At 44.0% G+C, this 26,953-nt stretch overlaps 1 protein-coding gene across 5 annotated transcripts in view; it reads right to left on the reverse strand.

Moving 5' to 3' along the window:
• ptprfa (protein tyrosine phosphatase receptor type Fa) overlaps positions 1–26,953 on the reverse strand; it is a 424,230-nt gene that overhangs the window by 196,860 nt on the left and 200,417 nt on the right. The gene's annotated exons all lie outside the window — the stretch shown is intronic.

Genomic DNA, 26,953 nt, shown 5'->3' on the forward strand with positions numbered 1-26,953 from the left:
GGTGCTCTGAAGACTAAAATTCAGGTGCCTATTTTCCACAAAGTTTTTTTTTTTTTTTGTAAAGGCGCTCGGTGCAGCTGGCGGGCTGCCACACACCACAGGACAGCGGCCGAGGAGACACACAGCAGGTGGTTTATTTTATATTTTTTAACAGGGAGGACGGACCGATGGGAGCAAACATCTGCAGCAAACACCACATCTGCAGCCACGTCTCCTCAAAATATTTTGCTGTAGAGGTGGCTCGGTCTGGGGTGTATTTTTTAGCAGCGGAGACGCTACGTAATGATCATAGAAATATTACAGAATATTATAGGAATACTACAGGCATCAGGGTGTCTCTATGATTCTGTGACCGCGAAGACTAGACTAACATACTCTTTGTGCTTTCACTGTAACTTTTGTCTAACTCTCTCTCTCACTAACTCGACCACACACATTACACACACACACACATTACACACTAACCTGTTGGCAAGAAAATTTCACCATTTTTCTCGAAACAGTACCAGTTGCAGGACAAAACGTACCACATTTGTCTTTCATGTAGCTGCATAACCTTTTCTCTGAAGACAGTAATACGATGTTAGCTACGTTCAGACTGACTCAGACAAAATGGGCGAGTACTGAAGTGTTCTAAAAGTAATCCAAGTATTTAGAGTACATTAGTTAACCTGAGTAATCTAATGGAATACCTTACAGATTACATTTTAGAGCCTGTACTCAGTAATCTGTAGTGGAATGAACTTTAACCAGGACAGCGTCTCTCCTTTCAGACAGGTAATCATGCCAGGGTTATATGGAAGGCACAATCCAAAAAGAAGTGGATTTTGGGTGTGAAATGTGTCTTTTAAATATTTTTTTCCCCTGTTTTTTTTAACCCTATAAAGCCATTCGTATCATATATGATACACATTTTCAATTCCGTTTTTCATTTTCAGTTTAATCAATACTTGACCAAAACCTTTGAACACTTCCCCTGTTCACCCTGGACCATACCATTGGCACTTCAAGTACATATCATATATCATACACCAGAAAGGTCGTGTAATAACATATTTTTTTATTTTTTTATTTTTTTATATATATATTTTGTTATAGGACTAAATAAAGGGTTCAGTTTCAAAAAATTGGAATTTTCTGCCAATTCTTTTATAGTTCAGGCTTTATAGGGTTAAAGACAAAAAAACACTATGAATGATCTTGTGTTTGAAAGGTGCCATGCAAATAAACTTTGCCATGCCTTGGACATTAAAATATAAGAAGTGTCATCGCAAACGGAGATCAGATGAACACTTAATTGATGAAATTAAACATCGATTACCTTTGAGAGGAACATAGCTCAACTGCAGATTAAATTAAGTTTTATAAAATCTTTATGATAATTTTTATGATGATTTGTTAGAAATCATGAAAACGCCTGACGGAGACAGTTATTTATGGAGACTTCGGCATTAGGATGGACAAGAAATGTAAAACAGAAATGGAAAACGATCATGTGTAAATTCAACTTTCATCACTGATCGGTGCTCCTGCAGGAAGGAGGGCGGGGTCACCAATACCACCAGCCAATCAGCAGCCAGGGTTACGTTATGATGAATGAGCATCTCTAAAAAGGAGCTCTGGGAAATAAGTTACCTGAAATATTTTGTCAGTTTTCTTTCATTCAAATGTCCCAATTTTGTTTTTATAGACAAAAGTTTATCCTATAAAAATGCCAATGTGATTGCTCTCTATGTCTTCAAATTCCTTATTTTTCACTAATTCAACACATTTTAAAACTAAACTGCAGTTATTTCAAAGGAAGATCATTCTTCTTGTACTGAGTATTTTTGAAACATCATGAAAACCCTGATGACATGAGACCTGCAAAATAAAAGCTTCATCTAAAAACTGCACGTCTGTATGGTATGCAGTTCTGTTTTAAAACCCTCAAACCGTGCTGGGCTTCTCCAACGTGACAGTCCATATCTTCGCTTCAGCTTAGACGGCTTTTACAAAAAAAAAAAAAAAACCTCCTCGGGCGAGCTGTAAGGTTCAGCTCGGGTCAATCTCCGGATTTGCACTCAAGTAATTCACTTTCACTTCATTCATTCCAGGAAGTGGATTCTCTTCCAAACACAAAAAGGGAGTCTTTTGCCATAAAGGGTGGTGGTGGTGGTGGTGGGGTGGGGGGGGGGGGGGGGGGGGGGGGGGGGGCCTTATATCAAATCTACGGAGAATTTACTGAGAATGTCGACCGCTCCATTTTCATTTCAACGGCAGTTTCAATTTACGGTTTGAGTTGAGTGAACTGAGAGTGAATGGACCCAGCGGCTGGTCCCGGAGCTGTCCCCGTTGAGTCAGGTGGAGCCCGGCTGACAACTGAGGCATGCCGTCCTCGGTGTTAGCGCCGCACAGACACTAACACTGGCACCGCTCGTCAGACTCAAACCAGGCTAAAACGTGTAAGCGCTACGAGAGAATTTCCCCCACAGTCACATCAGACGTCATGATGTGCTGCACACATGCCAGGAATTTAAAGCAAACTGCCTTAAAAACAAAAAATATAGCGGGATTTTTAGACTTCTTTAATAGAGAGGAACCTGCTGCTGTATGTCTCGCTCACACTTTGTCCACTGGCGGCAAACTAATGGCCTGAAATCTGAGCGCGGTGAAACTCGAGCTGCTGGGGAGGTTTGGTTCCAACACAGTGAGCAGTGAGGAAAAAAGTGATCTGCAGTCAGAAGAAGAAGAAGAAGAAGAAGAAGAAGAAGAAGAAGTAGTCTTGGTACCTCACCAAGTAAACACTGAGTCATAAGTACTGAGCAGCACTTCTTCCACTGCAAAAAAAAAAAAAAAAGTTTAAAAATGATTTTCCTTATAAGAAAGTGAAGAAATCTGTCAGTGGGATGAGATAATCCCACTTGTTTCTGGTGCTAAACTGAATTTTTCAAGTGTCAGGTGTCACCTTCCTGAACCTCGTGGGCCGACCCGCCTCACTCTGCCTTGTTCCAACAGATTTATGCCTCTTCCCAGAAGAAATATGATGACTATTTCGTCCTGTGGGGCAGTAAAAACCTGACTCACTTCCCCCTTTAACTTGGCGCTTAATGCTCAGAACTATCAGTGGTGGAAAAAAAAAAAGAAAAAAAAAAAAAAAAAAAAAGCGGTGCGGGTGAATCTGTGCCGGGGTGATGAGAGCCCACAGACTCGTGCACACTGAGCTCATTGTTCTGCAGTGACAAGGTGTTTGGCTCCGGCTCGACCACACATTCCTGCTGTAATGCAGCAGCATTGCTTTGTGAGAACAGAGGGAAACCTGATCAGCCCCGATGGAGGGATGGAGGGACGAGGGAGGGCGGGTGGGGGGGGGGGGGGCAGAGAAAATAGGTCTTACTACAGGTAGGCTGTATTCCAGCCAGGGGACAGGATCTGGAAAAACACAGATACGTGCTCGCCGACATGCAACCCCCCAGAGAGGAGCTTCTTTATTTTCCCTGTTGAGTTTTTGGTGCATTTAGTGGGTCGCCGTCACAAGCTGGGTGTTGATGCAATTTAATGAGGGGAACAAAACGGTGGCACGCCACGGAGCTGCTGACCACCAGGGGGAAAAACAGTAAGTATGACAGCGTTACCGAGCAGCAGCAGCTCGACGGGAGACAGAGGTACAGTTTATCCTCGAGAGACGATGTGTACTAAAAACAAATTAGAACCAGCGAGCTCTCAACGTGCCGCAACCTGATTTTTCGAGAGCCCCGTCTGTTTGTGTGTATACACCTCCGTCTGTCTGGGTTTGTACCTGCGAGGAACAAGGAGCCCTTTCAGCTCACGCTACAAGCACTTGACTCAGTTCTTCTTAGTCTTGGGTGTTAGGATACAGCAGCAAAGCTACAATAACACACCGCTGGCCACACACACCTTTTTCAGATCCACCTGAGAAACGAGCGCATATGAAGGTGTGTGGCCCCTAATTGGATCAGGTGTGCAGCTGAAAACCTGCAGGACTGATCTGAGAACCACAGGCCTGCAGGAGGTCGAAATCCACATTGATAACCTACAGCCTGTGCACCTTTTATTGCATTTTATCTTATTTTATTCATTCATTGTCCAACAAATGCAGCACTCTTGGTTTGGTGTGGAGTCCTAACAAAGTCAAAAAAAAAAAAAAAAAAAAAAAAAAAAGGAAAAAAATCATGTGTGCACTCATGAATAGCACATCTTCTCTTTTTTCTTCTTTTTTTTTTAGACCATGCCCACACAATAAACTAAAGATGTGCTATTGTATTTCATTTTATTGTAACCTAAAAAGGATCCCTTCCTGCCGCAAATGCACATCTTCATCTGAGTAAAAACTCACAGGAAAAAGATTCGGCCTAACTCACATATTGAAAATATTAGAAAGAAAAAAGCACCATTTTTACTATAATCGGTTAGGTAATAAAACTTTGACATGCTGCAACAATTGTAAGCAGCAGATTTTTTTTTTTTTAAATTACGCCCTCTTTCACGAGTTACAATTTCAGTGATTCATCCAAAAAGAGAGAAAAAAAAAACCCTCCTCTCTCTAGTAACGCAGCTGTTTAATTATTCATGAGACTGAAGAAGGAGAACACTCTGACTTCATCAGCAACCTGTTCTGCTGCGAGGTCCAACATTTTTAAAATTCAGCTGTTATTGACAACAGTAATAAAAGGGATTTGTTTTTTGTGTTCATACTAAACATGTAAAAAAAAAATCATTTGGTGCAATAAATGGATTTATTTTTCCCTTTTCATGTGTGTCGGCGCCTCGCTTTGGTGGCGGGACACAGGGGGGAGGGATGGGCGATACCACACTTTCAGGATTTGATGCGATACCAATACTTTATCTTGCATTTTCATCGATACCAATACCGATACTGATAATTTCTTATTGGCAATTTTTTTCATTCAAAATATTATTACATTTAAGACAAATTACATGACAATACAGACCATTTATACCATATTTATTATGGTCAATGCATAATAAAACTAAAATTAAAATAAATAACATAAATATGAGTGAAATAAATTAAATATGAACAAAAATTTGCACATTTTCACTGTTATTGTTGTTTTCTTGCACTTTTCTTGTCAAAAAAAAGGAAAAAAAGACCGATCTGTGATTATTTACCCTGCGTTCCAATACTCATACTACCATACTATTTAGTAGGGAAAAAAAGAATTAGTATGTCCCAATACATACTAAACTACATACTTTGTAAGGGCAGCTGCAGTACATACTAAAAGTAAAAAGTATAAGTATGCGATTTGGAACGCAGGGTTTCTGTGTGTTCCTCCGGCCCCCGCATTCGAGCCGTCACGTGACACGAGCCGGCTCAATACGCCGCCAGGCTCAGGGGTGTCTCGGCACATAGTAAGTGAAGGAAGCTATCTAAAACAGCTGGAAGTTATGCATGCACCCCCTATTCTTATTTGTTAGTATCGATATTTGTTTAAGGAAATTGATGCCAAATGAGTAGCATGTGAGTATCGATATATCGATACCACAGAATCGATACGCACATCCAGGGCTCCAGCGTGCGACCTATTAGGTCGCATATGCGACCTAAGTTTTTACGGTGCGACTTAAAATTTAATTAGGTCGCGCCGGTGCTACTTGCAGGAGGACGAGTGAAAAAAAAAATCATTTTTTTCTCTCATCACTCCCGTGGCTATGTTAGTGCAGTAATGGTTGTGGTTGATAATAAAAATATTAGGCTACTTTCTGGCTCATTCCTGCGACTCCTATCTCTCCTCTGCCTGCCTGTCTGTCTTAATGCGTGACGTGCACAGACGTACACGCGCGCGTACACGCAGCGCGCTCACTGAATTATCACCGATGATCCCGCTAAAAAAACAAACAAAAAAAAAAAAAAACACGGACAAACCATGGTGTGTGAATACTGCAGGACATGTGGCCCGTCCGTTGCAGGCAGAACACATTTTGTAAACGGGTCGACACAGTTTAAAGTCCAGTCGTTAAAGTTGCACCACGATAGCCAGAAGCACAAGACATGCAGGGACCGCTGCATCACGCTAAGCTCCCAGCCTCTCCCCACAGCATTTTATAAGATAAATGAGAGCAATCGCTCGGCAGAAAATGATGAAATGATCATCAAGTTTAACACTGCCTATAACATCGCCAAAGAAGAACTCCCATTCACAAAATTCAAATCAGAGATAATATTGATGAAGAAGAACGGACTGAACGTCAACCCCACATATTCCAATGACACTGCTTGTGCACAATTTGTGGGTGTTATTGCCGACACACTTAAAGAAAAGACCGCTGAGAAGGTTGCATCCGCCCCTTACCTCTCGTTCATGATTGACGGCTCAACTGATAAATCCACCAAGGAGTGTGAAATTATATATGCCCGTATTGCTGAAGAAGGAAAACCTTGCAATATCCTGATTGGCCATATTGAGATTGAACACGCCCATGCAGAAGGTAAGGAGTGTGTCTCATTCCTGTTTCATATAGCCAAATTATAATAACCATATGGAAAAATGCTATATATAGGTTAATTATATTTTCCTTTAGAATTAAATTATTATTTAATGCCCAGGTAGCTTATAAAAACACACAGAATAATGTGGTGTGTGTGTGTGTGTGTGTGTGTGTGTGTGAGAGAGAGAGAGAGAGAGAGAGAGAGAGAGAGAGAGAGAGAGAGAGAGATAAATAAATATTTCATATTTCATGTTATGTGCTTAATTTAAGGCGTTTATGCTGCAGCCAAGAAAGCCTTTGCTAGCCTTGGTCCAAAATGTGAGAACTGGATAGAAAAAGTTGTAGCCATGGGTGCAGACGGTGCAGCTGTCAATCTGGGATACAGAGGTGGAGTGATAGCCCTCCTTCAAGCAGAGATTGGGTCCTTCATTGTCCCATTCCACTGCATGCCACATAGGTAGGTTTCCTTTTACCATACCTACCATATACATATTCATTCTCCAAAGTTTAATTATATTCTAAAACAAATATATCTATATTCTGTTCTATTTTAAGATTGGAGCTAGGAATGTTGAGTGTGCAAAGAGAGGTTTCCATGATTGGGCAAGTGTATGACCTGTTGCACCTCATCTGGAAAACATACCACATGAGCCCCAAATCAATGAGGGAACTCAAAACACTGGGAGCTGAAATCGGAGTACAGGTGAATGCACCAAGTGGAGTGAAAGGGACCAGGTGGCTGCCCCATGTGTCTCAGAGTTTGAGCACCCTTCTGAAACCAGGGAAGGATGGCAATTCCTGTGGCCAGTTTACAGCTGTTTATGTTCACATGGACTGTCTGGCAGGTGCCGAGTCGACCAGTGCAGAGATAGCTGGGAGAGCAAAGAAGGTTAGTATTATCTTATCTCAGTGTTTTGTGTTGGACAGTATAAATCAATTATTGAAAACATTTTAACTTTGGTGTTGTTGGAGTTGAGAATGAGTACTACACTAATATATTTGCAGATCAAGTTCAGCATGGAGGATGGGACATTTGTGGCATTCTGCCACTTCCTGTCAGACCTTTTCTCTGCGATCAGCAATTTCAGCATGCAGCTCCAGAAAAATGATGTAATCCTACCTCAGGTAAAGAAGAGAGAAAAAGGAGGCCAGGGGATTAATTTTACATTCCCCTTTAACATGTTTCTTATATAAACAATACAACTGTCTTCCCAGGCTGTTAGTGGCATCGAATCTCTTCTGGCTACCATAGAAGCTATGGCAGCTAGCCCCAAACCTGATGGTAAGCTGTCTGAGTTCCTGGCAGCCATGAAGAAGCAGCGCCAAGAGACATGGGGAGAACCTGGGACTGGGAGGTTCAAGTTCCAGGTACATTATATACTGACTGTATATAAAATCAAATGTTTATTCCATGTTAATAATATGCACTTAGCATTTTAATTTTACATGTTTCACAGGAAGTTACCCTTTCTAAAGGTGAAGCTGCAGAGCTGGCAGAAGGTCAGTCAATCAGCCAGTGTGCTCCCAGACTGCAAAGAGCCATTGTGCTGACCTGTGATTCCACAGTGAAACACCTGAAGAATAGATTCAGCAGCCTACTTGGTGAGTTGTTGTATTTTAGCATTATATTATAAGCACAATCACATGTTTAGAGCACTGTTGAGAGGCCTAACCCTTTTCTGTCTCTTTCTGATAGAGGAGAACACAAAGGATTTACCAACAGCCAAGGCAGTGAAGTGTTTCAATGTCTTCAACCATGACTCTTGGCCAGATAATAGGCTGGAGCTCCTGAACCATGGTGTGGAAGAGGTGAACTTTCTTCTACAACACTTCTCCACTGTCCTAGGCAGGTGAGTTTGTGTTGTGAGTATATGGGTTTGTGAGGGTGTTGTGTGCTATCATATTTATGTTGACATAATAAATGAAATTATGTTGATAGATACAGAGCTTCTTGTCCCTGCCATTCTTCCATGTCATGCCAGGAATGGCTGCAGCAAAGAAAAGGCCAAAGAGGAGTTCCAACAGATGAAAATGACGATAAACACGTCATTCAAAGACAAAAGCTATCTTGGACTGTGGCAAGTCATGACGACAAAAGAGCCCTACTGCTCAGACTTTGCGGTAGGCATTGTTAGCTGTAGTATCAAAAATGACACTGTTGACTTGCTGAATTGGTAAGTTGGTTTGTTTACTATATTTTGTCTTTTGCAGAATATCCTACACCTGGTCAAGATCATGCTGGTGCTCCCTATATCTTCAGCAGTCTGTGAAAGAGGCTTTTCGTCAGTAAACAGAATCAAGTCAGATGTTAGGGCAAGCCTGCATACTGACACTGTTGAGGACCTAATCCGTATCAGTGTTGAGGGGCCAAAACTGGAAGACTATGATGCCAGGCAGGATGTTAAGAAGTGGTTCTCCCAGGGAAAGAGGAGCAGGAGGCCCAACTATGTTAGCTGGCCCCTTGACTGAGTGAATTAATGCTGCTGTGATGTCACTTTAAGTTTAAGTTGCTTTTTTTAATTGCACCTTGTTAGTTTTAGTTGAGAACAGGGCTCCAGCGTGCGACCTACCTATGTTAGTGCCGTAATGGTTGTTGTTGATAATAAAACAACCTGTTGTATAATGACAAATAAACTTCCTTGTATCCTTGTAAAAATAGTTGGCTACTTTCTGGCTCATTCCTGCGACTCCTATCTCTCCTCTGTCTCGCTCCCTGTCTCTGCCTGCCTGTCTGTCTTAATGTGTGACGTGCACAGACGTACATGCGCGCGTGCACGCAGCACGCTCACTGAATGATCACCGACGATCCCGCTAAAAAAACTAAACAAAGAAAATGAAGCGGTCTATCACTGATTATTTTAAGAAAAAGAAAGAGATGAGGGGGGGGGGGGCTACTACCTAATTTGTTTTGGTGCTACCTAATGAAAAGCTAGGTGGCACCAGTGCTACCTGTGAAAAAGTTAGTCTGGAGCCCTGCGCACATCCCTAACGGGGGGGGGGGGGTCAGTCTCACCTTCAGTGCTTCAGTTTTTCTGTCTGCCAGTGGGATGAGATAATCCCACTTGTTTCCGAGGCTAATCAACTTGTTTCCGGATCGGTCTTGACCCTCGTGGGCTGCCTCGTTCCGCCTCGCTTCGCCGTGTTCCTGCTTGTTCCTGTTGCAGAAAGCGGCGGCTTTGGCGGCCGTGTGCTGACAAGGCGCTGTGGTTTTGTGGTGGCTTTTCTGCGGCGCGTCGATTTCAATAACAGCGGCCGTTCAAATGCAGGCGAAAGGGAAATCCGCGCTCTTTGGAAGAACAATCCTCTCTGATCTTGGATTTATTTACATATTCAGTGGACCGACTTCACGGGCGAACTCGAGAAACGACGACGCTGCAAAATGTTGTCACCGAATATGTTCGTGAATCCCAGATCAAAAGGGATTTTTCCAAAGAGTGCCTGTATTTGCTTCTTATTCCCTAAAAAAAACAGCCCTTAAACAAGTGAGAGTGCATTTGAAAAAGCCGTGTGATTATCTCAGATTTTTTTCAGCGCTTTGGACATTTTTCTTTTTTTTTTTTTTTTGCAGCGTTCAGCTCTGCCTTTGTGCCGCCCGGTGCAGACAGACGGGCCTCTCTATCTGCAGCCCAGCATCCCAGATGAGGATCACTTTCCACGCAGGAGTTTCCCAGACGAACCGTGGCTGGGAGGGAATAGTTTGGACGTGAAACAATGCCGGTGTACATGACGGGAAAATTTCTCTGCAGACAAGGCGATACTGTTTTGCCTGTGCAGAGCCTCTACACACTGCGAGGGCCTCTGATGGATTACATGTAACAGAATGACAGTCATTTGAATGCAACAATGGTAAAATATAAAGAAAACGAGAGGCGCCGCACCTCCCTGAGATCACCTGTCAATCAACCGGAGTGGGCGGGCTCTCTGCTCATGCAAACTAACCCGTCTTTCTTCTTCTGTTTGTTCTACACAAACCGGAAATGTAAAACGCATCCCTTCCTGTGCAGCAAAGGATTTTTTTTTTTTACCACAAGATCTGCAAGATCCTTTGCCACCCGCCTACAACCAGCCTGCTACCTGAAGTTAAAAAAAAAAAAAAAGACATCCAGCCAGATGTTGGCTCTTTGGTTTCTCTGTTGAACGTGTCCAGCATCAAAATGATGTTCTCATCCTCAATTACGTTTTACAAGAGGAGCGTATTTTTGTTTTGGTTCGTAACATATCACAAGAACGTTTGTAATCCCTTAATCTCAGCATCACGCCAGGAGGCAGACGGGGTGACAAACGGGTCGAACAACAGACTTTCACCCAAACAACCCAAGTTTCAGTCCAAAGTCCAACCTTTCTCTCACCTTAACCAAGGACTTTTGGGGGCTAAAGTAATAAAAATGGCTAAAATGCCGCCTGACATGATATATATACAAGATATGATGATTGTGACTCCTCAAAAACAAACATATATGTGCCAAAATTCCAGTTTACTTACATGGGAATGTAATTTTTCAGGAGACAGGGTTGAAATGTCACAGATTATTAATTTAATTATTGACACAAAAAAAACAACACATTCAGAATTCAGTCTGTAATTTGGCAACAGATTGTCTGATCATGTACCTCAAAGCAAAAGGTGTGTTTTCTGTTAGTGAGTGCAGTTTGAAGCAGATATTACGTCGTCATTTTTACCACACAGCGTCTGGAAACTAAAGCGCGGCATTGCTCTCAGTGGGACGGCATCGGGACAGGTGAACGGGGCTCACGGCTGCAATAAAGGGCCATTACGTCCCGTCTGATGTGCATGTAAATACACAAGGACAAAAGAGCGCGCGTCTCTCAGTTGGTTCATTTTCCAAAGCAGAGAAATCCCGACATTGCAAACGCGCTGTGAACGGGCTTGTGGTGCCGCGGTCGGTGCGTTCCCCTCCGTTATTTGCTCTGGATGGTGATGGATGCCTCCGCTCCGCCGTCTCCGGGCCCAGGCTATGCTGTTTTGACCCCGTCACGGCTTGAAAACAATTAGCAGCTTTTGGAACAGTTAACCAATGTCTGTTAGCCACCGCCGCCGCCGGAGTCCAACCAAGCATTCAGGAGCGCTGGCATTTAAGCAGAGCTCCAACATTAGCCTCGGGCCAGCGGCGGTGCCAGTGCTTCAGCGGCGTGGAACCGGCAGACAGAGGCTGATCTGAGAGGGACTGAAACAAAACACAGCGCGCCTTTGTTACCCCGAGTATCTCCACCCCACCCCACCCCTTCCCACCGATCACTTTAATCAAGAGATGCCAGACCCCTGCAGGGAGCTATACGCCCTTAATAAGATCTTCCTTCCTGGCAAATTAAAGAACGGCAGGCTCGGAGAGGAGCGAGGAGCAGAGGAGGCCGGGCAGGACGACAGGAAGTGACCGCTAAACTGAGACGACGAGGGAGAAATCTTGGCAGGTCACCCAAAACCATTTGCCCGGTGCAGCGCCAATTAAAAGCAACAAGCAGCTCCCACATGTGCTGTGTACCTTTCTAATGGGCTGAGATTTACTCCGGCAGGGGAAGAGGAAACGCGGCTGAGACTGCCAGGACTTCAGGCCGAGGTCCAGCGCCTTCAGCTCGCGCGCACGGCGGCTCGGCGGCGTTCACGCCACGTTCGACCCGCGGCCGGGACGTTCATCAGCGGCGCTTCCACACTGCAAAAACTCAAAATCTTACCAAGATTATTTGTCTTATTTCAAGTCAAAAATGTCTTACTACTAGTCAAAATATCTCATTACACTTAAAATAAGACATGATCACCTCAGAAGTAACTTGTTTTTAGACAACTGTCTCTTGTTTCAAGTGAAAATTCGCTTGAAACAAGTGAAAATTTGCTTGTTTCATTGGCAAAATTTGTTTCTTGTTTCCAGCTCATTTTCACTTATTTCAAGTGAATTTTCACTTTTTCCACTGGCAAATTTTGCCAATGAAAACAAGCAACAAGTGAAAACTGTCTAAAAACAATTTACTTCTGAGGTGATCATGTCTTATTTTAAGTGTAATGAGATATTTTGACTAGTAATAAGACATTTTTGACTTGAAATAAGACAAATAATCTTGGTAAGATTTTGCGTTTTTGCAGTGCAGCACAGACGAAGCCGTGCTTTAGTTTGCCTGCGGCGGTTTCCCTCAGTGTCTTTACCTCTTTACTTTAGGGATGGATGAGCCGTGCATCATGTAGGTTTGTTTTAAATATTTTAATTGGTCTTCCCACGCACTTTTTTTTTTTTTTTTTTTTTTTTTTTTGATTCAGTCAGCAGCTTCAATCAGGAAAGTGAAGTCTAGGCACAATAACTTTTTCCAGGCGCAGCAAGAAAGACAACAAGTGCAGCTACAGAGGAAGGAGCCCTCGAAACTCATCAAATTCAATTACCAAACAGAACTTTTTGCACAAGAGAGAAAAAGCTCGCTTGATTTTGATTTCTTTATTGTTCAAAGACGTCGCTGCAAGTCAAGAAAAAAAAAGAAAAAGAATAGAGCGTCGAGAAATGCAACATGACTCGTGTTTGGTTCCTGCTCCTGGGGCTCGAACCTGCTGCTGTCAATCAAAGGTGGACAGGAGAACATGAAGTGGTTTGTGAAGAAAGTGGCTGCTCTATGATCGTGGCTCTTTCTCAGAACACAACATGTCCTGTAGCTGCACTGCATTCTGGTCCACGAGCTGCTCTCTCCTTATATGCCTGTTGAACGTTGGTGCTAAAGAAGGCCTGGCTCTTTAGCACTAAACACTAAACACTACAATCTGACATTCATCACTGATGTTTTGGATCGCAGAAATATTTTTGTTCTGTTTAACTTGCTTGTAGCTGCACTGGAAACATATTGACACGATGTCTCACTGCCAGTTACACATGGGAATAAGGAACATACTCGCTGTTTTTAACATAATGAGACGTGTTTTATGGTGATATTTTCCTTTAAAGCTGCACGAAGCAACATTTTGATGTTAAACTCCAGCCGTCCTAAATCAAAGGCTGCAACAGAGAAAAGCGCCTCGTCCTCACAAACTGACATGTTGTAGATTCATCCCAATTTTCCCAAATTAAATTCTTATGAACTGAAGCTTCAGAGCTCCTTGTCTCCAGAACAGCAGCGAGCAGCTTTGTCCAGAGAGAGCTGGACTCTCCATCGCTCGCTCTCCTCTCTCATCTCTCTGGTTTTCCCAGACCAGCTGGGCGGGTAAACACGAGCGCGCGGCGTGCAGTTTACTGACATCACCTCGCAGGATTTCTGACTGTTGCAGCTCCAACAGTTTTCAAACAGTTTCCTCTCAGAGCCTTTTTGGAGCTGAAAACAGCAAAACAGCAAGCGGCCTGATTCCCGCCTTCTTCTGACGGAGAGGACGGACCAACAGCTGTGTATCTGTGTCCAACCTTTAGACACAAATACAGTTTGGGTTTTATGCTATAATTTGTTATTAACATATTAAAATGAGCTAATAGGCCTCAGTAGGCATTGATTATTGTTTCATTCTGGCAAATGAATAAATAGTTAGAATTAGCAGGTATTATGCAAATGGTGGAAATCTAATTTTTTCACATTTAAAAAAAAATGTTGAACTCCTAATACGGTGGAAAAAAGAGGCAAAATGTATGTTGAATTTGGCAAAATTTACAGTTAAAATGCATATAGAGTTGATTTTAATGATCGGTGTGGACACTTTTTCATTTTAAGCTTTGGCTCGGCTCACAGCAGCTCCCGGCTCAGTCGATTCCCTTCCTCATCTTCAGCAGGTGAAGCTCATTCAGGACGCCTGATTGAAGCAGCTCCAGCCGGCCGCCCTGCTGCTTCCCCTGCGAGCCGCCTTGCAGGCCGCCTCCGCCCAGCTCCTCCTCTACCTGCTCCTCCTCCCAGCTTCTCCTCTACCTGCTCCTCCTCCCAGCTTCTCCTCTACCTGCTCCTCCTCCCAGCTTCTCCTCTACCTGCTCCTCCTCTACCTGCTCCTCCTCCCAGCTTCTCCTCTACCTGCTCCTCCTCCCTGCTCCTCCTCTACCTGCTCCTCCTCTACCTGCTGTGTCTGACGCTCTCAGTGTCACTTTTTTCCTTCATTTTCTGTCATTCCCGTTCGGGCTCGCTCTTTTTAGTCTCAAAACCTGCATACAGGTGCCTGTTTTCCATTTAGGATGCTTACGTGTATTTATTTTCTGTGTTTACTAGTCATGATATTCTGCTGCAGCTCTATAGGCGAGGCTGCACCGACACTCTTTGTTTTCTAAAGCCCTGACGAAGACTTTCAGTGGTTGAAGTATGTTAGAGTGTTAGCTTTTTTAATGATTTATCCAAGGCTTTTTAACATTTCCTGACATGTGGAGTGCCTGGATCGCCCTCTTTAGTGCTCTGTTTTCCCCATTTTCAACAGCACCAGACACATTCTTGAATTTTGCTCGATCATACAGAGCAACCAGTCGTCTTTTCAAGTTTGTCTGCACATTCAGGCCCCTGATAGGCACGTGGTTTCAGTGTGGACAGAGATCCCCCGATTCGACACGATAGTCGAAGCTCGCTTGCTGTTAGGACACGATGTTGCTGTTAAAATCGACCTAAACACGGCGAAAACACACACACACACACACACACATCAGTATATCTCTATATTTCATTTTTCATATTTATTATTTCATTGGTATATGTTACATTTCTTACATTTCAACACTTAAACACCTCATATTCTTAGGTTAGTTTATTGTATATACTTAGCCCTTATTGTCTTTAGTGTATATATTTTGTATATTTAGTCTCTATTGTATATACTTTTAATTTTAATTTTAATTTTATTTTATGTTTTTTATTGATGATGCTGCTGTCATGTGTGAATTTCCCAGTTTGGGATCAATAAAGTATACCTATCTATCTATCTATCTATCTATCTATCTATCAAGTGGACCGGTCTGCATGGGCTTGGTTCTTGGAAAGCTGCATGTAGACGCCTGCTGTGAAACGACAGTTTCACAGCAGTTTGTGTTTTTTCCGCCAAATTGGGCTACTTTTTAAGTGTCGCCGCGGATAACAAATTTTGTCCGCGGGTTGGGCTTGGGCAGACATGAATAAAGATTCATATTTTGAATGACCAATGTTTATTCCCAAATCCTGTCAAACTGACTCCGGGCCAGATCAGCATATAAACTATCCACATATGTCACCTGCTCCACAGACAAATAATATGCCAATGCTGTGTGAGGCCACTCAGCACAGGACCAATCACATCATCAGCACCACTCAGCTGAAGTAAGGTATCCCATATTATAGTTTAAGTTCTGATATACTGTAAATTAAATAGGTGAAAGAACTGTTTCGGGAAATTGCCTTTAATGTTTATGGTGTTATTTTTATTTTTATTTTTTTTGCAATTATAGCAATGCTGTTGGACTTTAAAAGCAACTTATATGGATTTTTATGGGCATATTTTGAGTTCTGGTATTGGGCTGATTTTGGGGCCCTTTTTATACCCGGTTGGGCGGGTTTTGGGCTGGTTTTGAGTTGCTGTTTGGCTGCTTTTGTCTCACAGACCTGGCAACCCTGCCGCAAAGTGATCCTGATGTGTCAAGGAATGACGGCGACGACGGCAGGAGTGTGGGGCGTCTTCTGGAGCCAAACGCACTCCAATTAGGACAAACCCTGCCGTCCAGCACTCTGACTCCACATTAGCCACACACACACACACACACACACACACACACGTCACTGTGGCAGTGCAGAGACCTGTTGAGCGCTCTCTCCCTCTCTCAGGTAAACAACACACACACACACACACACACACACACACCCCAGCCAGGCGACTGACCTTCACTTGTTTTCATCAGGCATAATTAGCCGGAGGAATCTATTTGCATCGCTAATTTATCTCTGCCTCCGTCTGTCGCCACATGTAATGCACCACACGTAAAAACACACACCTAAACAAATACACAGAAACCAACGCATGCACACACACGCACACACACACACACACACACATATCTCCTAATAAGCTGTTAATAGCTGCTGTTTGAAGCGAAGCCTTTGAAGATGCGTCCCCGGGGTTCTCACAAGTCAGTGGAGTTTACTCAAAGGCGAGAGCTTAACACTTTACAGGCCCGCCACATCTGCATAATTACCAATCAACTGTTTGCATTTGTAAGTGTGTGTGTAGCGTAATGTGCCCCCACCCTCCATCCCCCCCCCCCCCCCCCCCCCCCCCCCCCCCCCCCCAAACCCCCCTCCTCCTCTCCGGACCCTCGGAGCAGTTCGGGGCTAATGGGACCAGAGGACAGAATGTGATGCAGTCATTAGCGAGTCGCGGCGTTATTGACGACATCAGCGGCCGCCGGGACGCCGCCCCGCGAGGCCTTCGGCGCGCCGAGCGGTGGATTACATGCAAACAGGACCACGGCGGGCACAGCACCTGTAATCCGCCAGATTACAGGCGTTTTCTGCACCGCAAGGAGGCGGCAGTTCTGACTGTTTGGATGTAAAGATCATTTAAGTCATCTCCACCTAATGCGCTGTTGATTACGGCACGTTTAACACTTCATTTCGGATGCGGTGGAGAAAATCCAGAGGGAAACTGAGGTTGATTTTACAGTTTTGAATAATGCGCCGCTCGTATATATAATCTGTTACATGTATCAGCCTCCACCGGGGATCATTAAGGGTTGCACTGATTTACCTTAACCGTAACAGCAGCCCTGGATCTTTCCACATTCAGATTCAAGATTTATTCGTCACATGCATGAATGTACAGGTACATTCATGCATGTAGTGACATGTAATTGCAACAACTCCAGCACTATGCAAGTAAAAAAAAAAATAAAAAAAAAAAATAAAAAAAAAAAATAATAATAATAATAATAATAATAAAAATAATAAAATAAATAAATTAAATAAAATAAAAATAAAGATAAAATAGAAAGAATATATGACATTCCTTGCACAGTCTACGCGGAGCAGTCACGACGGCGTCTGGACTCGTCCGCGCCATCTTGAAGAAGAAATATGTCTGCATGCTCTCCCTCCTGTGTTTGCATGGGTTTCCACACACATGCAGGTCAGGTGAACAGGTGTGAGTGTGTTCGCTCTTTGTGTGATGGACTGACAGTCTGTCCGAGGTGTTTCCCTGCCTTCTGCCCGGTACATGTTGCCGGAGCAGGCTGCTGTCCCCCTGACTCACTGATAAGGCATAAGTAGGTGTAGAAGATGGATGGAGGCAGCGCGGCAGCTCATTAGAGCCCAGATCCAACAGACATGTCTGGTGAAGAGGCAACACATCACCATGCTAACTGCTAGAATAATAATACTGTTTTGTTGTTTGCTCGTTGGGTTTGAGAATGAGGCAATTTAACCACTGCAGCTGAAACGTGTTGCAATGCCGGAAGCGTGAGAATATCTTCAGGATGCGCCGGGCGGGGGTGGGGGGGCACGCGGCAGAAGGTGAACTGTGAAGCCCAGAAAGCTCATCTGATCCGGACACGGCTGTGCATTAACAACCCGAGCTGGACGTCAGTGAGTCTGAACGCGGCGTTTCAAGGACCCCCCCGTCCTGCAGGGCCGTGGCTGCGGCTCTGCTCTCGCACACCTGACCCAATTCAGGGCTTCATCCTGATTGGTTGAAATGGATCTACCTGAACAGGCAAAGACACGCAGAGAGACGGTTCACTCACCTGGATACCTCTGTGAGCATTTCACCATCCAAACATAATGAGGTTGGATTTTTAGAACTCGATGAGGCCTATTTGTCTGACTAACATGTTTAAAATGTGTCTGATCTCAGTGACGCTGCAGCACTCAGATTTCAAAACTTTGATGTTTTTAAAAATTAACCCTTTGGCGCATGGCGGTCACTACAGTGGACAGCTGTTTTAAAGTCATTTTCTCCTAAATGCAATGGTTTCTATGGTGGAATTGCATATCAGCTGTTAGAGTGCTCTCTGCTGCTCCCCTCCTTTGAGGTTTATGCAGAGACTGTCAGTTCTTGTTGCTGAAAACACGTTAATACTAGTATAAAGACATGGTAATACCAGTCCTGCATCCTTAAAGAAGTATGGAGACTCACAAAAGTGTTCATGCCCTAAGAAGAGTAAAAACACATAAGAAAAAAATCTGGATTCAGGCTTTCATAATTCATGCATGAAAGGGTTAAAGTGATTTTGAAATGTCTTCTGGATGTGATTTGACGACGTAGGCTTGTGGTTTTGAAACGTTTCTGTCTTCTGTGTCATTTTTGAAAGTCATGGATTTGCTTTTCCAAATAACAATATACAACATGTCTGTAACATGTGGGTTTACTGCATTCATATGAACATTACAGTGCTGCCTACAGTATGAATGGCTAACATTAACTTCGTACCTGAGCTCTACTATGGGCAGCAGCGAACTCGTTGAAAACATCACTTTTCATTCATTCTGGGCTGTGGATGGACCAAACGGGACTCTGGGGGACACGGTGCATCACCAGTAGGAGTTTTAGCAGTTTTTTTTTTAAACAGCATTAAATCGCCTTTGGGTGGATTTTTCCTTTAAAGCTCGACTATGCAAAACCACAGAGCGTCGCCTAACCAAATCTCCCCTCTGGCATCAATAAAGTATTTCTGATTCTGATGAAATTAGCTGGTTGACAGATAATGAGGGCTATTTAGAGTCAAAAAAAAAAAAAAAAAAAAGGAATAAATATGAGGATTGAACTGGATCCTTAATCCACGAGTCTAAACCCTCAGTTTTGCATGATGCACCTTAAAGCGAGCAATCAATACTGTCTGCACGCAACAACTGTGAACAAATCCATATACCTATCTCAGTCTATAATTATCTGCATACTTCCCAGTCTACTTAATGTGCTGAAACTGTAAAATAATACGACCACACAACTGTTTATGTAGTATAATGCATTTTTCTCATCGGTTTTGCTCTACCCTGTTCATCTGGCTGCTGCAGTGACACAGTTTCCCTGCAGGGATCATCACAGTGTCGTCTTGTATTGTGATGCTCAGGCAGGTAACTTCCCGACACAGATGGCCATCACAGCATGAGCACTTTATTTAAAAGCAAAGTTATATGAAGTCTGGTCACAAGTTAATCGTGTCTACAGGAGATGACTTCACTACTTCGCACACACACACACAAATGGAAATTGGTTTGAAACGTCCTGGAAGGAACGTGCGGTGGGAAACTAAGTAGGCTAAGTGGGATAAATCATAAAGTAATTCTCAATGTCACCAGCGAGTGTGGCAGAGAGATCCAGAGAGACAGGCGGGGCCAATAAGCAAATAAACAGCCATTCTTACAGCCGCCTGAAATCTGATGGCTTTAATTGCTTCTTTATCAGCCTGCAACATCCCGGCGCTGTGTGGCTGTGTGTTTCTGTGCGGATCCGCCCGTGCTTGTGTGCACTGTAGGCTATGTTCGCCGGTGCGAGTGTGTGAGCCTGGGAGCCCCGAGTTGGGCCTGGTGCAGGGAGATAAACAGCAGACTAAGATGGCAGATAGTTGAGTCTGAAATCTCCTTAGTGCAGAAGCCAGTGCAGCAGCATCGACCCTATGCTAAACATGCCCCCTTAGAGGAACACACACTGCACTCAGGAAGGAGAAGCAAGCCCTACAACGCTTTAATATGCGCTTACTCGGGGAAAAGCACCGAAATGGTGGAATAAGTACACATGTATGCACAGATCCGGTAATGCCGTTCACCTACCGGGGCGAGCGGCTGCGCCTGAGCTCATGTTCTGTCTAGTTTTACCGCTGTTCTTCTCTTGTTTGCGCTTTTCCGCCACTGGAAAGTGAATCGGCTGCAGAAAGCTCTCCAAGGCAGCCTCGGCTTATTCAGAACAACACTCACGCACAGGTTAAAGATGCAATGTGTCCCCCGAGTGCAACCTGCGTGGATGTGTATGCAACGCGTGTGTGTGTGCCGGTGTGTGATTGTGTTTGCTGAAGGGTATAAATATGTGAACTAAACCTCCAATCTGAATGCGTTCGGTCAGGGTTTCGGTGCTCAGCGTTCCAGAACCGCGGCTCCATGCAGAGGAGCGGGCGGGCGGGCAGACCTGAGCAGCAGCTGTAATTGGCATTGCTGCTTTAAAATGAAGGAGGATTTTTCCTCTTTAGAGAGCATTATGCACCCACCGGAGCCTCTATCCATCATTCTGAGCGAGGTGGTGCTGACAGATAGAACAGGATATCTCCTTTAATTCAACCTCAGCAGGGCTCGGCGCAGCAGGCCCGCGCACACAAGCCCGCAGCCCGCTGCCTGATCGCTGGAGGTAATTTGATTCTTGACAGTACACTAAATGGGACGCTCATGCCACTGCTTTGAGCGGCGGGTCGGGCAGAGAGATCGCCATGTATGTGTGCACCCACCTGCTCCACGAGGATGACAAATGAAAATCAGTCGGTTAAATCAAAAGCCGGTTGCTGCCTGGTGGCTGCAACTGAGAAGAACCGCCATGATGGGGATGCACAACATCCCAAAAAGTCACCAAGTACACAATCGGAAGTTGCCAAGTAACAGAAAACTGCAGAGGTCAAAGTGTTTAATTAATGACAGACAGCATCTCTATCTCTGTATCTCTGTATCCCAGATCTAATTGTGCTTAATGACCAAAAAAAAGATGCAATGTCCAAGTATCAGCTTGCCTGCACGGTGAAGAGGGCTTGCTGATTCAACCTGCACTCGGCAAGACTTTGATTTATTATTAATTAAGCCATCTCACGAGCCAAAACCGCAAATTGGAGCCGAGGCGGCAAAGAGCATCACTTCTTTTCACTAATTTAGTCAGTTTTACCGAATTAAATGCTGATTTCACGTGCAAATACTGGATTACAACTTCATCGCAAAATGCAAAAGTGTATCTCGAACAACAGCGAGAGAGCTGAACTCGTTAATGTTAATTCTTTTCCCTCTCGCTTCCCTTTGGTGTAAAAGGTTCCAGGTGAGACGGGCTGGTGAACATGAGCGTGCTGTGTGCTGGTTGCTGTCTTCGTATTGAAGTCCAGATTTCTCCGACAGGTACTTTTCGCTGCAATTCGGAGCCACCAGTGTGTGAAATATCCTTGCGCAGCTTTAATATTAACCCCGGACGGGTCTGCAGCCCTGTGATGGACTGGTGACATGTCCAAGGTGTCTCCCTGTCTTCACCCAGTGCATGCTGGGACAGCCTCCAGCCCCCCCAGTGGCGCTGAAAGAATATGATGCACCCTATTCTATAAAAATGCAAACCACACGGCCTCTGTGCATGTGTGTGTTTGTGTGTGTGAGATCCAGCATCTCCTCTCTTCTGCTCAGCCGGTAACACACCCTGCGCACTTTAAATGAATCTGAAGCTGCATTGTGATGGTCCAAAAGGCAAACTGGAAAACAACCGGACCCCAGAAACAAGGACGGGCGCTGACCACGACAGAAGGATGAGAGAACAGGAAGACACTTTGGCGGAAAGCTTTTTGAAGTGCATGAGTTGGAGTTCAGACGCTGCATCGAACTGCTGATGTCTGTCAAAGCATGGAGATCAGGCAGCGCGACAATAAAATGAAAAGCCGAGTTTTGAGCGAGCGAACGACGTCGCAACTCGTTTCATCCACGACGGCTGAAAAACGGTCACGAGATGTTCCCAGTGGATCTTTCCTCTAAAAAGCCAGCTTAGTCCTCTTCATGTGACTTTATTATTGACATATTATTATCGATGATACGCAATTTTACGAGCCGTTTCCGCTCTACATCCCAAACTCCTCCCATCGATGCGATCCATTTCCGTTTTGGCGTGCTGGTTTGTAGGAAAAGCGAAGCGAACGCAGGCTTTTCCAATCCAGATCTGTGCGCGCTCACAGAAAAAGGGCGGTGTTTGCTGCATGCGACCAATCGCAGACAAGGAAAAATCCACCCGAGCCGCATACTTTACAACGGAGGAGCAGACAATAATCTGAAATAAATACGAGGAATATAAATCCATCATCCAGGCAAAAAGCAACACAGTTGAAGCTGCAAGGAATGCTGACAAAAAAAAAAAAAAAAATCGCCGACTGTGTCAATGAGTAAATTAGTGGGATTATAAACGAAGTAAGCGCAAATCTTGCTGTACGTTATGCTGGGCCACGTCGTCATGTTATCCTCCCAGTTCTGCAGTGAACTCGGGTGGGGGAGAGAAACGGCATCTCCAGTCAAGGTGGTTGAACCGTGTTCCCATTGTAAGGACATAATTATTAAAACTGAAACCTGACGAGCAGCGAGCTACATGTCCAGGCGAAGCTGCGTTAGCATGGAAGTTTGTTTACACCGGCATACGCTGCGCAAACCACTTCCGGCGGAAATGAAGTGCATTTGTGTAGGGTAATGGCGCCCCCCGGGGTTTGGTGCATAAACCTGTCAATAGAGTGGTGAAGTCCCGGCCACCCACTTCCGGTACATGGGTCCTCAAAAGCAAAAAAATTATGAATGCGATCCAATGGGTAGATAAAAATTATTTTCTGGTCCCGTTTGAATTGTGCCATGGATTTCACATATGTTGTTTGTGATATTTAAAGATCATTTTTCACGCAAAGAAGACTACAATTTAGCGCGAAGAATATTAATAATGTTAGGTTTTGTGTGAGCCCGCTTTGTGAACTACAACTCTTCGCTGCTCTCGGTGTGAATGATATACGTCACCACCCGCACTGGAAGCCTACAACAGACATGGCCATTTCTCTGCTCCGCGCTGAGTTTTTGAGGTTCAGAGTTTTTGAGGTTCTGAGTTTTTCCGCCCGGCGGCGGGGTCCGCTCGCCCTCCCGCCCGGCCCGGCGCTCCGTCGGCCCTCGGAGACGCGGACAATCGGGAACAAAACACACCGGCATCTTGACTTGAATCTGGATGGAGGGAAATGGCAATGACGTGACGTCACATACGCGACACAGCATGTCGTCTTTCTAATTGTGTTTTCTCAACAGCATTTAACTGAACAATGCCGCAAGAAACGGTCAAACTCTTGACATGAAAATTTGTTATTTAAGCCAATAAACAACATTTGTGTAATCCATGGCATAACGACGGGGGGACCAGAAAATAATTATTTTCTGTCCATTGAACACCATTCATTTTTTTCGCTCCTTAAGGTCCCATGGGGGCCCACCGGAAGGGGCGGGACTTCACCACTCTATAGGCGACTGTGGATCAAGTGCTGCTGCAGTTGCACCTGGTCACCAGCAGGGGTCGATAGAGGTGACACGTTCCTTGCTGTCCCTTTATCTGAAATGTCTTGTTATTTTGAGTCACTATTTAATGGCATAAAGTCACTTGTTTGGCTGTTTTTCACCTCGGTTCTGCGTAGGTTTGTTATAAACCCAGTTATCAGCTTAATTACCATTTAAATCAGTCTGTCTGCAGCCCAGACCCTCCTGTCAAGCAAATTATCATTATATAAGATGCTATAGAATGCTCAGTGTGTGTGTGTGTGTGTGTGTGTGTGTGTGTGTGTGTGTGTGTGTGTGTGTGTGTGTGTTTTTCAGCGTATTTGCCCATGTGTATGAATGTCTGCTGTTGTCTGTGTGTGTGTGTGTGTGTGTGTGTGTGTGTGTGTGTGTGTTTACACCAGCCTCCTGCCCACTCTAATTACCAAGGAGAGGGAACCCACAGCAGCTCCCACAGGGTTCACATCACAAGCCAGCTGCCTCACCATGCCTCTGTGTCCAAACACACCCCAGCTGCCAAGGCTGACGCATCCACACACACACACACACACACACACACTCTTGCAAGACTCATCATTAGCAAGGCACGTTGCCGATAATTCTCCAGAGAAGCTTATCCACAGATGGCTCCGCTCTCTTGGTGAAGCCCTGCTGGTGGTGTTGTCACAGGAGCTGAAACATCAATTCTAGTTCAATAACGCTGCTAAAGGTTGAAATTTTTCGGTAAATGTAATAAACGTTTGACAAAAAAAAGTCTTCCGCAAGTTGAAACGTCTTCTCATCGTCTCCAACACGTAGTGTGGACACGAGGCCTGGAACACATGTGAACGTGCCCTAACCCTCTAAAGCCTGAACCATCAAAACGCCAGCAAATTTTTAATTCTTTGAAACCGGAGTGTTTATTGAACCTTGAATATATGAGTTTTGTCTTGTATTGCATTTGATGTATTCAGAATTTGTTGCAATTTATTGTGCAGAGCATATAAAATACATTTGGAACCCCTTAAACTCTGAGTTTCCCCTAAATTTTTCAAATAATTTCAAACATAAGACCTTTTTTCCATATTGTACAATATTGTCATCCACATTCTTTATCTGCTACACTGAAGCTACATCATCTTTACATCACGGCACCTTAACTTTTTCAAAATTGGCAAAAATATCCATGCAAAACCAGAAGTGGGTCACTGATTGACAGCGTCCACTTTGGACCTCAGCTGAAAGGCCTCTGGTGCTGCAGTACTCAGATAATCCAACAGGGGGCAGAAGACCTATATCAGATTACATATGTTGGGTTTTTCAGGGACATATTTTTTTTAGCACACTGATGACGTAGAGATCTCAGAAACTCATGCACCAAATATGATTCACTTGGTGTTACCGGGTTAAGGTGCAGTTCTTCCTAATGGCCACTAGATGGCCTCTATGCTGGCTGCAACAAAAAAAAAATCTGAATGCATGGAAGTCAATGGGAAAAACCTTTACTTCTCCCTTGATTTATTACCTCAATAAACATTTTTTTTCCTGTGAGGTTATGGTCTCAGCTGATAATTTCAAGTCTCGCTCAATGTTCCTTCATGTTTATTTTGAAAATAATGCCTCCATTTAGAGAAAAATACAAAATAAAACAAGCTGCATCAGCCACAGGACATTTAAATGACACTCTCAGGAGCTAGCTCGATCGGTGCAACGTTAGCTCCACTTTCTTAATGTGTTTAGTTCATCACTGAAATTGTCTTCTGCCATCCAGTTTAACTGTTGAGTTTACTTTTCAATTTGTGTTTTAGCTCACCAAAATTAGTAATTATCAATGCATGCTGCTCATTGGCTGCTGGTTGCTACCTGGCTCCTCCTCTTCAGCTCCATCCACTTGAACAAATTTGGGTTTTGACTCTCTAAGAAATCACAAGATCCCAAAAACTATAAAGGGAAACTTGTGGCTTACAAAAAAAATGACCTCACAACAGCCACATGCCTTTAGTTTATACAGTCTGAGGTTCAGGATGAGAGCAAACACACTCGGTAAGAATCTATAATATAATATAATATAATAGTAACAAGACAATATAATAAGTAGATGTGATTCCTTTTTTCTCTGAAGATGTGATGTTAATTTCATGGTTACCTCTGCCTCGCAGGTGCAACACTGAAGGTGATCACAGCCACTGAAGCTTTTAACAGGCATCAAAAGTTACAAATAAATGATAACTTGTAAAAGCATCTCCATTGACTTTTTTTTTTTTTTTTATAGTTATGGTATATAGTATAGTTAACGTCAGTGTTCTGCTATAGGGACACTGATTACCTTTGCTTTTCTGGACTGATGTTAAGATTTGTTTTGTTTTGTTTTGGTTTGGTTTTAAATGTTCTTGCCCCAAACCCATCTTAGAGGTGTGATTTTGAAATATTTTCCAGATTAAACTTAGTGCATCTTCCTTTATTTCCTATGGGCCCAAACGTTTGAACTGGAATCTAAAAACCAACTTGTTAAACATGATTTCTGAGCAGCCGTGTTACACAGAGGACAAAGTTTTCCTCTGCAAGTTTTGATTTCCTTTCCCCCCCTTGTGTTTTTCTACTTGATTTTAAAGCTACAAAGCACTTTGTGAACTGGATGCTTCTTATCAATAGTATTATTATTATTTTTCTTATTATTATTATTACTGTTATTCACATTATAACATTAGCCGCTGGTTTCCTCTTTTCCCATCACACCTGTGACAGAGAAAGAAAAATGTTTGCGCGTGGTGAGAGGGTATGAGCCTGGGCTGGGCCGGCCCGGCCCGTGGAGCCTGTGTGGGTGATGGATGAGAATAATTATGAGGAACATCCGCTTGCATAGTGTGTATGGGGGGCGGGGGGCGCCGGGGGCTGACTCCTGTTCATATGATATAATAACAGCAAAGCATGCCTGTTCATTTCTCGGCCCCGGTGCACTCCATCACCCCCCCGCCCGCCCTCTCTCTGCATCCCTTTATCCATCTACAGCGGGCCGGGTCCAGGCCCCAGAGCCAGCCCAGCTTTGAACACAATACATATCAAATAAAAAAAAAAAAAAAAAATGCGCAGCCTTCAGGCCGCGGGAAAGCACAAAGTCTGGCCAGGAGAGGGAGAGAGGGAAGAAGCCAGCTGGCCGAATCACGAGCTGAAACGACGACACAGGAAGTCAGCGGGGAAACACTGACAGCTCTGACTGCTGTAATAAAAAAAGATAGCGGGTCTTGTAATAATGAGATGAAATGAAAGTACACCGTTCACTGTGGGGAAATTAGCTTGTTGCAGAGGAAAACGTATTTGGCCACAGCGGGGAAAATAGATGTAAGCGCAAAAACGGAGCAATAAGCACAGTAAGAACAGG

Source organism: Myripristis murdjan, chromosome 4 (assembly GCF_902150065.1).
Source record: "Myripristis murdjan chromosome 4, fMyrMur1.1, whole genome shotgun sequence".
Classification (NCBI taxonomy): Eukaryota; Metazoa; Chordata; class Actinopteri; order Holocentriformes; family Holocentridae; genus Myripristis; species Myripristis murdjan.